The sequence below is a fragment of the Haemaphysalis longicornis genome, unplaced genomic scaffold (genome assembly GCF_048455015.1).
Source record: "Haemaphysalis longicornis isolate Haplotype H1 unplaced genomic scaffold, Haemaphysalis longicornis Haplotype H1 scaffold_1, whole genome shotgun sequence".
Taxonomy (NCBI): Eukaryota; Metazoa; Arthropoda; class Arachnida; order Ixodida; family Ixodidae; genus Haemaphysalis; species Haemaphysalis longicornis.
In genome coordinates, this window is record NW_027526203.1 from 220,598,247 (window position 1) to 220,610,387 (window position 12,141).

Sequence of the window (12,141 nt, forward strand, 5' to 3'; positions counted from 1 at the left end):
TGCAAATGAACTGTGTTTTCTACCTCTCAACTGGTTACATTGATTTGATTGATTATGGGGTTTAATGCACCAAAGCTACACTTGGACTGTGAGGCGCGCCGTATTAAAGTACTCTGGATTTATTTTGACCTCCTAAATATCTTTAAAATATGCCAAAATCTCGACATGAGCATTTTTGCTTTTTGCCTTTTCGGTCGAGTCCCAGTCATGCTGCACGTGCAATCAAAGCTCCTTTGGAGTTTCTTCGGAGCACAGAACTGGACAAAGTTTTGTCATTGAAAATTTTGGCCGCATCAAAAGACATCTTTTCGTCCTCACGTTTTATTTTGTTTGTTTGTTTGTTTTTCTTCTCTCATTTAGCGTAGCAAGCCAGCCCGACGGCTCGGCTAACATCGCTGGTCTCCATTAAAGTTATTCTCTCTCTCTCTCTCTAAGCCATTGTATTGGTGTTGAGTGCACAGAATTTTTACTGATTGCAAGAACATAGTGTATGTGATGATGCTCAAGTATCAATTTATATTTAAGGAACCCAGGAGAAGAAAAATATGAATGGTGCAAAATGAAAGGGTTCAACATGCATGGGACTACTTGATCATTACGAGTTGTGTGTCTATCGATGAAATGTCAATAAACCGTGCTGCAGTTTAGCGTCATATAGTGCTGATTTTTTTTTTGTCTGCATAAACTTAACTTATTGTTGTATGTAGTGTTGTTCACTTAACCTTGTGTGTTTCAATTCTGTAATACTTAGTACATTTGGTAGCATTAAACAAAGGAACTCATTTTGTTGTCCCTTTACTTGCCTAACTTTGGCCGAAAGAGGCTTCATTTCAAAACAGAAGACCGCGTTATAAGTGGAAATTACGGAAATGAACTAGATCTTGGTAACTCATTGAGGCATCACTGCTCTTAACAAAACAGCCAGTTTTGTTTATAACTAAGGCTTAATAATTCATGTATCTATATATATCTGGGGCCTATCTGTTTTTGTACATAGCTGTCTTGTTTTGAAATAAAATTATATCGGCGAGTTTTATTTTGTGTGGGGTATACACGTCGTGTTCTGCCGCGAGTCTTCTGCAATTAGTGTGAGGCCAATTTTTCTTCAGCACCTCCAGCTGCCCTTGTCACTAATTTTTTAAATTTTTATTGAAGTGTGTACTGCGAACCAGAGGCCCAAGAAGGAAGGTCATAAAGGTGTGAACAAGATCATAGATACCAGCAGTTCAGCATACAACATGTGGCAGCAATGAGAAAGAACAAAAGGTTAAAATAAACTAAACATTTGCTTCTATGTATTCAAATTAATTAAGACATATGTTCAGGCGTATTTTTCCAGTCGATAATACATGTGGGAAAAAAAAATTTCAACCGGTGTGTAGAACGGGTGAAAGAATGAAAATGGTAATGATGAATATTATTTTGAAGTATGTCGTGGTCTTGTATCTAGGCCAAGTTTGTAGCATAACAACAGCAAAAAATTTAAGGCATTAAGATTTCTTTTTTCCCTAGTGTTTCAATCGCACCAGTTTGCATGAGCTCATTAACAGAATCCGTGTGCCCATAGTTAGAATTCTAAACAGTGAACAAATGTAAGATGCAAAAACTTTCTCCTTGACTAATATTCGAATCCCATAATCTTATATGACCTCACAAAAAGAATTTGTGCAATTATATTTAGAATAAATAAAGTCAACAGCCTTTCTTAGAGCCTTTTTAACCAATTCGATATTATTTCCTCTATAGGGGTCTGAGACGGTGCAGGCATACTGAAGTTTCAATCAAATTAAAGTAGGGTACAAAAGTAATCTAACTTTTGCTGGAGTATCGGTGAGTTTATGATTTATAAAACCGACTTCATGACAAGATGAGGAAACATTGGTTTTTATATGTGACTTCAGCTCAAGTTGCTAGTTTATACAATAGCTAGACGAGTACATTTCTGAGCTTCGGGCAAGTTTTCCTGAAAAAGGGTAAAAAGTGTGAGTGGACTCTTTTTGTTGACGATATGAAGGGAGACTGCAGTCATCCGGTTTTAACCCCGTAGCCCACACATGACTCCAGGAGGGGATATTATAAGAAATAGTGAAATTGCCAGCATATAGCGAAATCTGTCTAGGCTCATTTACAATGGAAATAATTCATTACAGAAAATTTAAAGGAAAGACCAAGGGCACTACCATGGGGACCATTAGAAGTAGGAGGAGAGTGTCAGCTATTCACTCCAATCCGATGAACAAGCAGTAACCCAGGCTGCAAGAAAGGAGCGGGGAGGGTGGGAGGCAGTATGTGAATTGATTTTTTGAAATTAATTTGGCCAGACGGCTGGTACCCTCAGTAAGTGCAGGTGGTGGGACTGGCCTGCTCCTGTGAGGGATAAAAAAAAAAAACTTCCATTCTGCTGTATGAATCGCTCATGCGTTCTGGTATATGGCCACCATATGCAGACGTGTACGGACGCCTGCTTTTACAAACCCCGGACCAGGTTCTAAGCCTGTGCTAATTTGCAAACAAAATCTGTGTCGGAATCAGCATAATTAACTGTAAACAAATGTACTTGAAACATGCAGCAAAGCGTTAAATGTGCCTAGCTGTGTTTTCTGTGGAAGTTATTAGTAAAACTGTTGACCTGGATGGGAGCCTTCGTACAGTCGTCCAGAAAAGGTAATCTCGTTGTAGAACACAAAGGTCAAAGCCGGCATCGCCATAAAAAAAAAAAAAGAAAACACTGCGGTGACGGTCGGTGGAACTACTCCGGTTTTTGCCAGTTCCTAAATACGATCGCTGACTGTCGTAGTTCCACAGGCGCGTAATCGCAAAATGAGTACATAAATATGTGTTTAAGAGATGCGGACATGATGTTAAGGCAACAACTATGCTGCCGATATTCCCATACCAAAATTTTGTACCCTGCGTCGCAGAATTTAAAATACCAGTGCTCATTGCAATTGACGAAAGAAGCGCTAACATTTGCCGCAACGACGCAAATAGACAGCCCGTGCGCACCGTATCAGAATGCGATGCGCTGAACGGTCAAGAGCTTGTTTCTGCGTAATCATAGAGCGCTGCTACGTACGTGGACGCATGTTACATTGCTGGGAGAGCGATTATGCTTCAAAGAACAGTCTTGCCGCATGAGATTCGGAAAAACGGGAAGATTTTGCGCCGTCGCCGCTTCATAATCCAAGCCAGAGTGACCCTGCCCGAGCCAAGCTGCAGCATCGCCGGGCATACACTGGTTTATGGGAAGCTCTCCAATGCGCTTGCGTCTACATAGACGTTACGGCTGCAGGCTGATTAAGTCTAGCGAGATCAACATTCGCGCCATGCTGAGGGAAATAAACTCAAATTTTCTCAAATGACCATAATAGCTGTTTGAGCGTAAACAAAAAGTACTATAAGGTCGGACGAACCAATCACAATATTCGATTCAAGTGACGTCTTTGGCCCGACACTGCTGTCGGGGTCCTGCTCCCGAACGCAAAAGAAAACGGCCGCCCGACACAAACTCGCGTGTCGGACCGACAAGTCGGACCCGACATGTTGGATCCGACTTGTCGGACTCAAAAGAAAACGGGCTTAACGCTACGGCGGCGGGTAGCGGGGCGCGACTGGGGAGAGCAAATTCGTCACGGTGGGGTGGATTAGTTCCGCGCGGCCTGCCTTCGCCATGCCCGCGCTCTTTCCCTCCGCTGAGGGGCAACCTCCTCGCACTCCCCGCGCGCGCATGCGCAGTCCGGTCCCGCTACTCGCTAACCTTAGCTTAGCGTACGGGAGCCGCTATGCTAAAACGAGCGTCGACCGTTCCGTCGATCAGCGCCGTATGATGGGGTGATACGACAAACTCGGCGAGAGTAACCGCATGCGCACTAAGCGAAGGCCGCAGCTGCCGTCGTCTGCTAGGCAGTTCCAAGAGCATGCAGCCACCCCGTACTGCTGTTACCGCTTGCTTTCACTTGCCCTCTCCTCCCCGTGAACGGCGGGTTGGAGGGTAGTGTGATAAGCGAATAAAAAAATCGGGGGTGGCTGTCTGCTCTTGGTACAGCCGAGCAGACGACGACAGCAGCGGCCTTTGGTTAATGCGCATGCGGTTACTCTCGCCGAGTTTGTCGTATCGCCCCATCATACGGCGCTGATCGACGGAACGGTCGACGCTCCCGTGATATTGGTAAAAAATTGGGCGGGTGTACATCCTCAACCTCTTGGATCGTGCCCACGAGGGCGCACATTCTCCCATTCCAGCCTACTGAGCGTCACCAGGAGGCTGCAGGGAGCTTTCGGGTGAGGCTCAAGGCAAGCCCAGGAAGCACCCTTCCTTTCTTAAGGGTGTTCCTCTCTTGTCTTTGCTTTGGTCGTTCCCGCGGTTTTGTAATAATGCGCTTGCAGCCACCAAAAGAAAACTTGGTGACTGCCTTGTGACTGACCAGCACAATGCCTGACCGTACGGCCTGCACTTATAAGCGTTTGTTCACCGCGCGTGCACGCAGCGTGTAAGCGGTAAGGAAACATTTTGTGTACGTGGGTCGTGTTGCACAAATCTGATTCCCTGCATCGCATGATGTGGACGTTAGCCCTCACTTCTTACTTTGTGACGTCACTTCGGGCACAGTGGCCAGCAGCGGTGGCTTACCTTGGATGAGTGATCATCAAAGCGTCGTGTGCGCGAATGACGTTTTGATTTGCTGCCAAATAACGCCCTTGGTTCTCGTCGCGGGCCCGTCTTTGTTCGTCGCGCTGAGTCGTGTGCGTCGATAATCGCCGTGCGCAAATGGCACAACGTGCGAATCGTTGCTGGCAGGCGCCAGTGGCGGTCCCAAGGGGAGGGGGGGGGGGGGGGGCGAAGGGGGCGATCGCCCTTCCCAAAGAGGTCCTCAGCTTCTTATTTTTTTTGTTTTTTCTAACCATTACACTTGCGCGAGGTTACATCCCACTTGCGCGAGGTCGCAAACGTGTTGCGACCGTCAGAAATGAGGACTCGAGCCAGCTGTTACACCACCCAAGAGGCGCCAAAAACCACTGTGTCGCTAAGTGATTTGTGCACAAGCGGTCTACACCGCATACGCGCACACACCTGCATGGTTATCACCTCCTGCGCAGAACTGGCGCAAGGATGGGAGCGGTTCTTTATCGCCCCCCCCCCCCCCCTCCAAAAAAAAATTCGCCCCCACCTACATTGGAGCAGTGGGAGCACAGGCTGACCAGCTTCCAGCTCGAGGATCAGGAGTACCTGATCTCCCGGGCGAGGGCTGCTGGGGAGCCCGAAGGCGGCCTGGACTGAGGCCACCACCCACTCTCATTTCCCCCTCCCCTTTCCCTTAAAAAATAAATGTTATTCCTCCTTCTCCCCCCCAAACCCAATCTCTGGGACCGCTACTGGCAGGCGCGCCGATCGTTTGCAGGCTCCTTTTCCTGCAAATCACCTCTTCGCAACCTCGTCCCGTACGCGCGGCGCCGGGAAAATAATTTGCTGAGGTAGCACTACGCTAATACGCGCCAAGCAGACCTCCGGTACGTGATAGTGAGCAAACTGCTCCACACTACTTCACAATCTCACTACATGAGCGTGCTGCTTGTGAAGACACACCACGGTGGTTGTTTTATTTAGCATGCCCCCCACGCAGGATTTAATTCCGAGAACTCTGGGTTCCAGCTTTTCCTCCCTAGGACATTGTTTTTTTTTTATTGCAGACTCTTAATTGATCGGGCAAGTTACAATGTTGCTGGACGGAAATCAAACTTTTGCTCGGCCCGTTAAAGATTTGCTTAGTCCCGGCCGGTTACAACTTGACTCGGTATTTTAGGAGATAATCATGTTTAAAGCGGCCATGACGACAAAATACAACCTAGTTCAACTTGAAAGAACTAGCCTTTGGTAACTAAATCAACTAAATTTCAGCCATGCAAGGCGTTTCTTCAACCAAAAAAAAAGCGAGAAATATTAAAAAACTTCCAAATTTCGCGCCACAGTAGCGCAAAACGGGCAGCTGTGATGCAAAAGAGGGCAGCAATAAAAATATAGTTATCAGAGTGCTACCTGCGTGCGCGCATTCGAGTGTTACTATCATATAGTTTTTAAGTAAGTATACAACAGACTAAACTATGGGAGTACATGCCGGCGTGGGGGCTTATCGCATTATGGGACACAGCTGTTGGCTTGGTATGTCTATGGGATTCTTAGGCATCTTCTTGGGTTTGCTTTCTTGGCTATGCAATCATTCGTCTACGAGATAGCCACTGCGACTGAAATGGCCGAAACTTGTTTCGCTTCTCTCGCGTCGCTAGGAAACTCGAAATTCGCTCCATTAGTTAATACTAAGACACCTGTGCTTCATTCTAAGCAAGTGGGGGGACTAGTGACGGCGAGCGACCATCAGTACATATTTCAGGGATGTGATTGGGTCGAGTCATTTTGGAGCAGCCAAAAGTAGGTTTTGGAGCAGCAAAATCAGCTTTTGGAGCAGCCAGAACGAGCATTAATATTTCAGAAATATTGCTAGGCAGGGAGCAAAACAACCGAGAGGAGCCTCAAAGGCAACATTTTGGGCACACAGAAACTACCAGATTGGCCGCATTTCATTATCAGCCCTGCTCATCCTCCAAAACTCCTCGACAATCCCCGATATCTGCATCGTCTGGGCTCCTGGACACGCCGCCATCCCCGGCAATGAAGCGGCTCATGCCGCGGCTCGCGATTTGGCACACCGAGCCATTGCCGACGGTGGCCAATGTCTACCCCCTCAAGATAAAACCCCACCGACTGAGCGGCTACACAGAGATTATTTCACATTACAAGCAAACTCGCCGCAGCCTCCCACCACCACACTTGCGCCTCTCCAGAGGAAGCTACAACTTGGCGGCGTCTCCAAACAAATACCTACCCACATCCTAGCCGCCTCCACCTCATCTTCCCCACCCAACAACCTTCCCTCTGCGCTTACTGTCACCAGCCTGGCACCCTCTACCACATCATATGGGAGTGCCAACGAACTCCAGACTTGCCCCCCCCCCCCCCCTTTCCAACCCAACCGTCGAGCAGTGGAGGGCTTCCCTGGCCAGCCCGGCCCGGATATTCAGCTTAAGTTTGTGACCCGAGCACGTACGGCCAGCCGAAGTCAAGGCATCCCGGACTAGGGACGCCTTCCACGGAGCGAGGCCCGCACATCAGCCTCTGCTGGAGAAATAAAAATATATTTTTCTCTCTCTCTCTCTCTCAAACAGGTAAAATGCCTTCGGTGCAGACGAGTTTCTGCCGCACAGATGTCTTTTAGCAGTGACTATGAAATGCCTCAAGACAAGCACCGAAAGGGTTCGTGCGAGTTTGTACATGCATTCACTGCATGAGCCAACAGATCATGAAAGAACTTGAAGTTTTATTTAAAAGATGACTATCGGGGTAGCATTCCAATCGGTAGGCTACAGAACTTTTCGTAAAACCATAATGAACACAACACAGTGACACGTGACAGAATGTACTGAGTGCATTTTATTTAAAAGGTTCTAGCACCCAGCCTAAATGTCTGTTTCTCTCCGGGTTCCCAAGACGAAATCGCATGCTACATGTCCTCTCAGACTTGTACACTCGCTTTCCAATTTGCAAGAGACGAGGTTTGCAACAACGGCAACTCTCTGGCTTTTTGGAGCGGTAAGACCCACCCAGCTTGTGAAAGAGGGTCACCTATGATGATCATTGAGTAGGTGGACCAACGGCTAACTTAATTGAAACGAAGACAAAAAAAAAATCCGTGAAAACGTCGACCACGTTCTTCACGAAGAGTAGCTTTGCAAAGAAAGTTTTATCATAAAATGCTTTCCTGAAGCGCTCCTGTAGCGTTCCTCCTGAACGACATATTGACTCAGGCACGATCATTTTCTTCAACCGGCTTACAGCCGGTCCCAAATTAAGCCATCTTGAACTTTCGTTCATTTCCCTTTTCCCGCTAGCTACCCTTGCAATGCCCTCTCCATCTCGACCCCTCGGAGTTAGTCACGTGAATTCCTACCAAGCTTTCATCATCATCATCACCAGCCTATCTACGCCGACTGCAAGGCAGAGGCCTCTCCCATTAATCTCCTCCAATTATCCCGCTCCTGTACATAGCTCGCCAAGCTTTATTGCAAAGCAGATAGTAAAGCGTGAACCGCATGGCGCGTTTTTACACGCAATTCGTGCGCGTCGGCGTGGCGGGCGCAATATTTTCACGCCCGCGGCACCTTTTGCCTCGGTCAGAAACTGACGCACGACGCGCGCGACAGTGGGAGGAGCTTGCCGACTTGCCCCAATGGGTAGGCGTGCGCCTTATGGCGGATGTTTCGAAGCGCTCTAGACAGCCAGTTAAAAAAGGCGTTGCTCAGACAGAGATGTTTAGGCTTACTACCGCGGCAGATATTGCATGGGCGCTTTCACTAGCGGCGCGGATGATGGTTTATAGTACCATTTTCGCCCCCCTTATAAGCTCCTTTACCGCACAAGCAACTTCGTGTGTGCCTTGAGCAGCATTTTAGAAAGCAGTTAAACGCAGTCGCTCGAGATCCCCACACCACTTCGCGGCCGAAGCCGCCGCCATGTTGCCGCCGCCGGCCGCGCCGCGAGCAGCGTACGGGTGTTCCGCGGCAGCGTCAGCGCGCCTTAAGCCCGTACCAACGTTTTTAGATTAGGTCAGTTGGCAAAGAGCGCGGCCTTCCAAGCACCGCGGCGCGGGCCGGTGCTGTCGCCGACCAGGCGGTGGCGCTGCGGTAGCGTTGAGATCGGTCTCGGCGCGTCGTCTGCTACTCCTTGCTTGGAAAGGCGCCGGTGAACGACCACCGCACACCGTTAATGTTCTTCTTTGACATGCGAAATAAAAATTCGCTCTACTCTAACGCTTAAGTGACTGAGGGTTTACAATTTTACCGACATTATAACGAGAAACAAGCTGTACTTAAGAAAAAAAAAAAAAAGACAAGGCAAACACTGCACAGTCCGCTTGTCTTCGGCTGCTTCCCGTTCCATTTATTTATTTTTTCATTTATTTTTCCCCAGTACGGGATCCCTTATAGCTCAATAATGTTTAAAGCATACCCGAACACGTCTTACACTTCTGAAACTGCGGGAAAGCCTACAATAGTCAGCCATCTACTTGGAATCAAGAAAAGGCGCCTCGACACTTTTATTTATGCTGTGGAAGCAAATGCAGTAGGTACGTTTTCACAAGAACATATTTACAACCCCAACAAAACTGATCAAGTGAGCCGATTGGAAACCAAGTGCTGACGTGCGCGCTCACGTGCACGCGCTCAGCAAATTCTTGGTATTTTAACTGCGGACACGAAAAATTATGATTTGTTAAACAGCTTCGCTGTTAACAAAGAAAACTGAACCAATTATTAAACGAATGTTTTTTTTTATTTCCCTGACAGGTATAAATGTGGTTTCTTAAAAGAAATAAACGTTTTTTCTCGGATGAGAATGTTTGTCGTACTGCTATGCTTTTTTGTTGGTTCGTAAATCTGATGGACTATCTGTTAGGGTCACAGACACTTTCATTTATCTTCTTGTAGTCCTGATATGCCGATATTTTAAAGCGTTAGCCTTCACTTATCTTCTTGTGGCCCTGCTTATGCCGATTTTTTAAAGCGTTTAGCCTGGTAGTTTTTCCGCTGAGCCATCGCTTATGCTGTCTTCTGCGTTGATTTTTCCTGCTCGTTTCTTTTTGCAATCTACAGATAGGCAACACTTCTCAGTTTTGACTAGTCAGATTAATTTATTTATAAGAGGTTTAACGCGCCGACGCTTCACAGGTGATGAGGCGTGCCGTAGTGGAAGGCTCCGGATTAATTTTGACCACGTAGGGGATCTTTAACATGCGCTGAAATCTCGAACGCACGGGTGTTTTCGCTTTCCGCCTCTATCAGAATAGCGGCCGCCGTGGCCGGGAATCGAACCCGAGTCCTTGCGCCCAGCAGCACGGCGCCTTAGCCACCGCGCCGGGTAGGGATCTGATCTGACAGCACCGTGAATATGTTGTGCCACACACACTGCATGCCCTTTCACGGCAGTTGTTGCGGATGAAACGTCTGGAAACAGGTAACATTTGTTCCAAGGGCTGATCTTTAAGGCAACAATGTAGCGAATAAATGTTGCTACATTCTCCTGCCTTGACAGCTGAGGGTGAATATTCCCATTTTTATCGCTGTAGCTACACGGCGGTACAAGTAAACCTCTTGAATTAACTTCATCCGACAAGTTTTGCCCGACTACTGCACCCTTCTCAATCAGCACAATTGCACCCAGAATGTTCGAGCTTGTAGAAGATAACCTGGCTAGACGAAGCCTTCACATTCTGCGATTGAAATGTCGGACATTTGCTGAATTCCTGCATAACTGCGAACCACAACTCTTGCAGTTCCCAACGTACGTGCTGACATCGGCGCTTTCTACACCACTCGCGCCACTTACGCCAGTTTCCTCGCGCAAAAGCCCATCATTTTGGCAGGACACAACATAGGTGGGAACCACTGTCATCCATTTGGATGGTTTTCGGCATGACTTTGACGTCTTTGGTGGCGAAAGATGCTCAGGTATGTCAGGGAAAATACGGGGCGCCGCGCGGTCTCTCAGAGTCCACCTGCCTTACGGTATCCTTACAGTTTGACCGTTCACGACGTGTTCGTAACAGTTGACGACGTCTGAAGGCTCACAATGAATGTCACAAACGTATGTTTATGGCGTAACCTTGAAGTTTTTCCGCGGAATCGCGATTTCCCACGCCTTCAATCCGTCAGGACCCTTGGGCGCTTTGAAGAAATGCCGCTGCACGGACTTGGCCGCTTCCGAAGCATACCCCGAACGGCAGCCTGGCGCGCAGGACGTCAACAAACCGCACCGACACTTCAGAGATCCACTAAAATATGTATGCACGATGACAGCACAGAGCTAATACGTTAATACAGACGTGACGAGCAGGCGAGCGCCAACAGCACAGCGAAAACACACGGCCGGGGCGAGCCTCGCTCCTCAAACTAGATCTCAACGCAACGCCAGCGCCACCTGTCGGAATGGCGACAAAATGGTACCGCCTCTCGAGGCGCAGTTTGCAAACTGACCTAATCTAAAAACGTTGGCCCGTACTACATGGAGCGATTTCGCCTGCGAATTCGCTGATGCGGCGCCACTCGTGCGGCAAAACCACCTTTTTTCGTTGCTGCGGCAAAGTGCCAAACATTTGAAGCGGTCGAGCAAACGCCGCTCGTGCGGCGTGTGCGGTGTAGAGGGGCCGGACCTGCGGCCAATAGGAGCACAGCTCGGCACCACTTGCACGCTTGGAAACCAGATGGCGTTGCTTGTATGAGCGCGACAAAAGCGCGGGCACACCAAAACGTTTGTCTTCTCTGCTGTGTGTGCGTATATTGATAAAGAATTGACGATTCTTATATAAAACCGCAAATAAACTTATTTTTACCGCAAACCAGGCAGAAACAACTTGCCAAGAAAGTAAAATAAAACCACCCTTGATAAAATCACAACAACCTTTGCTGGTGGCAAACTTAATTCAGTCTGCAAACAAGGCGCATCTGAAGTGCGAAAATCGCGGCGTTCGCAGGCCCCATGTAGACGACAATTACAGGCATTGCGAACTTCGCAAGTGCGAATGTTCGTTCCAGCGGATTCGCAGGCGAAATTCGCTCCATGTAGAACGGGCTTTAGGCGTGCGCGGCGCGTTTTCGCGAGCAGAAAACACTCCAAGATTCCCTCCTCTTCAACGCTCGCGGCGTAAAGAGCTCGCCACATCGAGGAAGACCGGCGAAACGAAGCTTCGGCGCAAGATTGGCACCGATTGCTTTAAATCAAAGTCCTTGTAGCAGGCTGTAGTAGCATTTACCTCTCGGCGCAGTTAGGCGCAATTGGCACAGCTATCACACCACTGATATTGATACAAGTACAAGCCCGCAATGTAGACACGTTAGTTTGTGGTAAGGGCAGTGCGCTTCCCGGTTCGTTTTTAGAGTAGGAGAACATATCTAATAGCACCCGGGCATCTTTACTGAGCAGGTAATTTGCCGCTGCGAATGTTGTCGCAGGAGGTCTGTTACGAAAATACGAACGGAAACACAACGAAGAGGAGGAACTCGTTTCATAGGTATAAGCGCATTAAACCTTTCTGA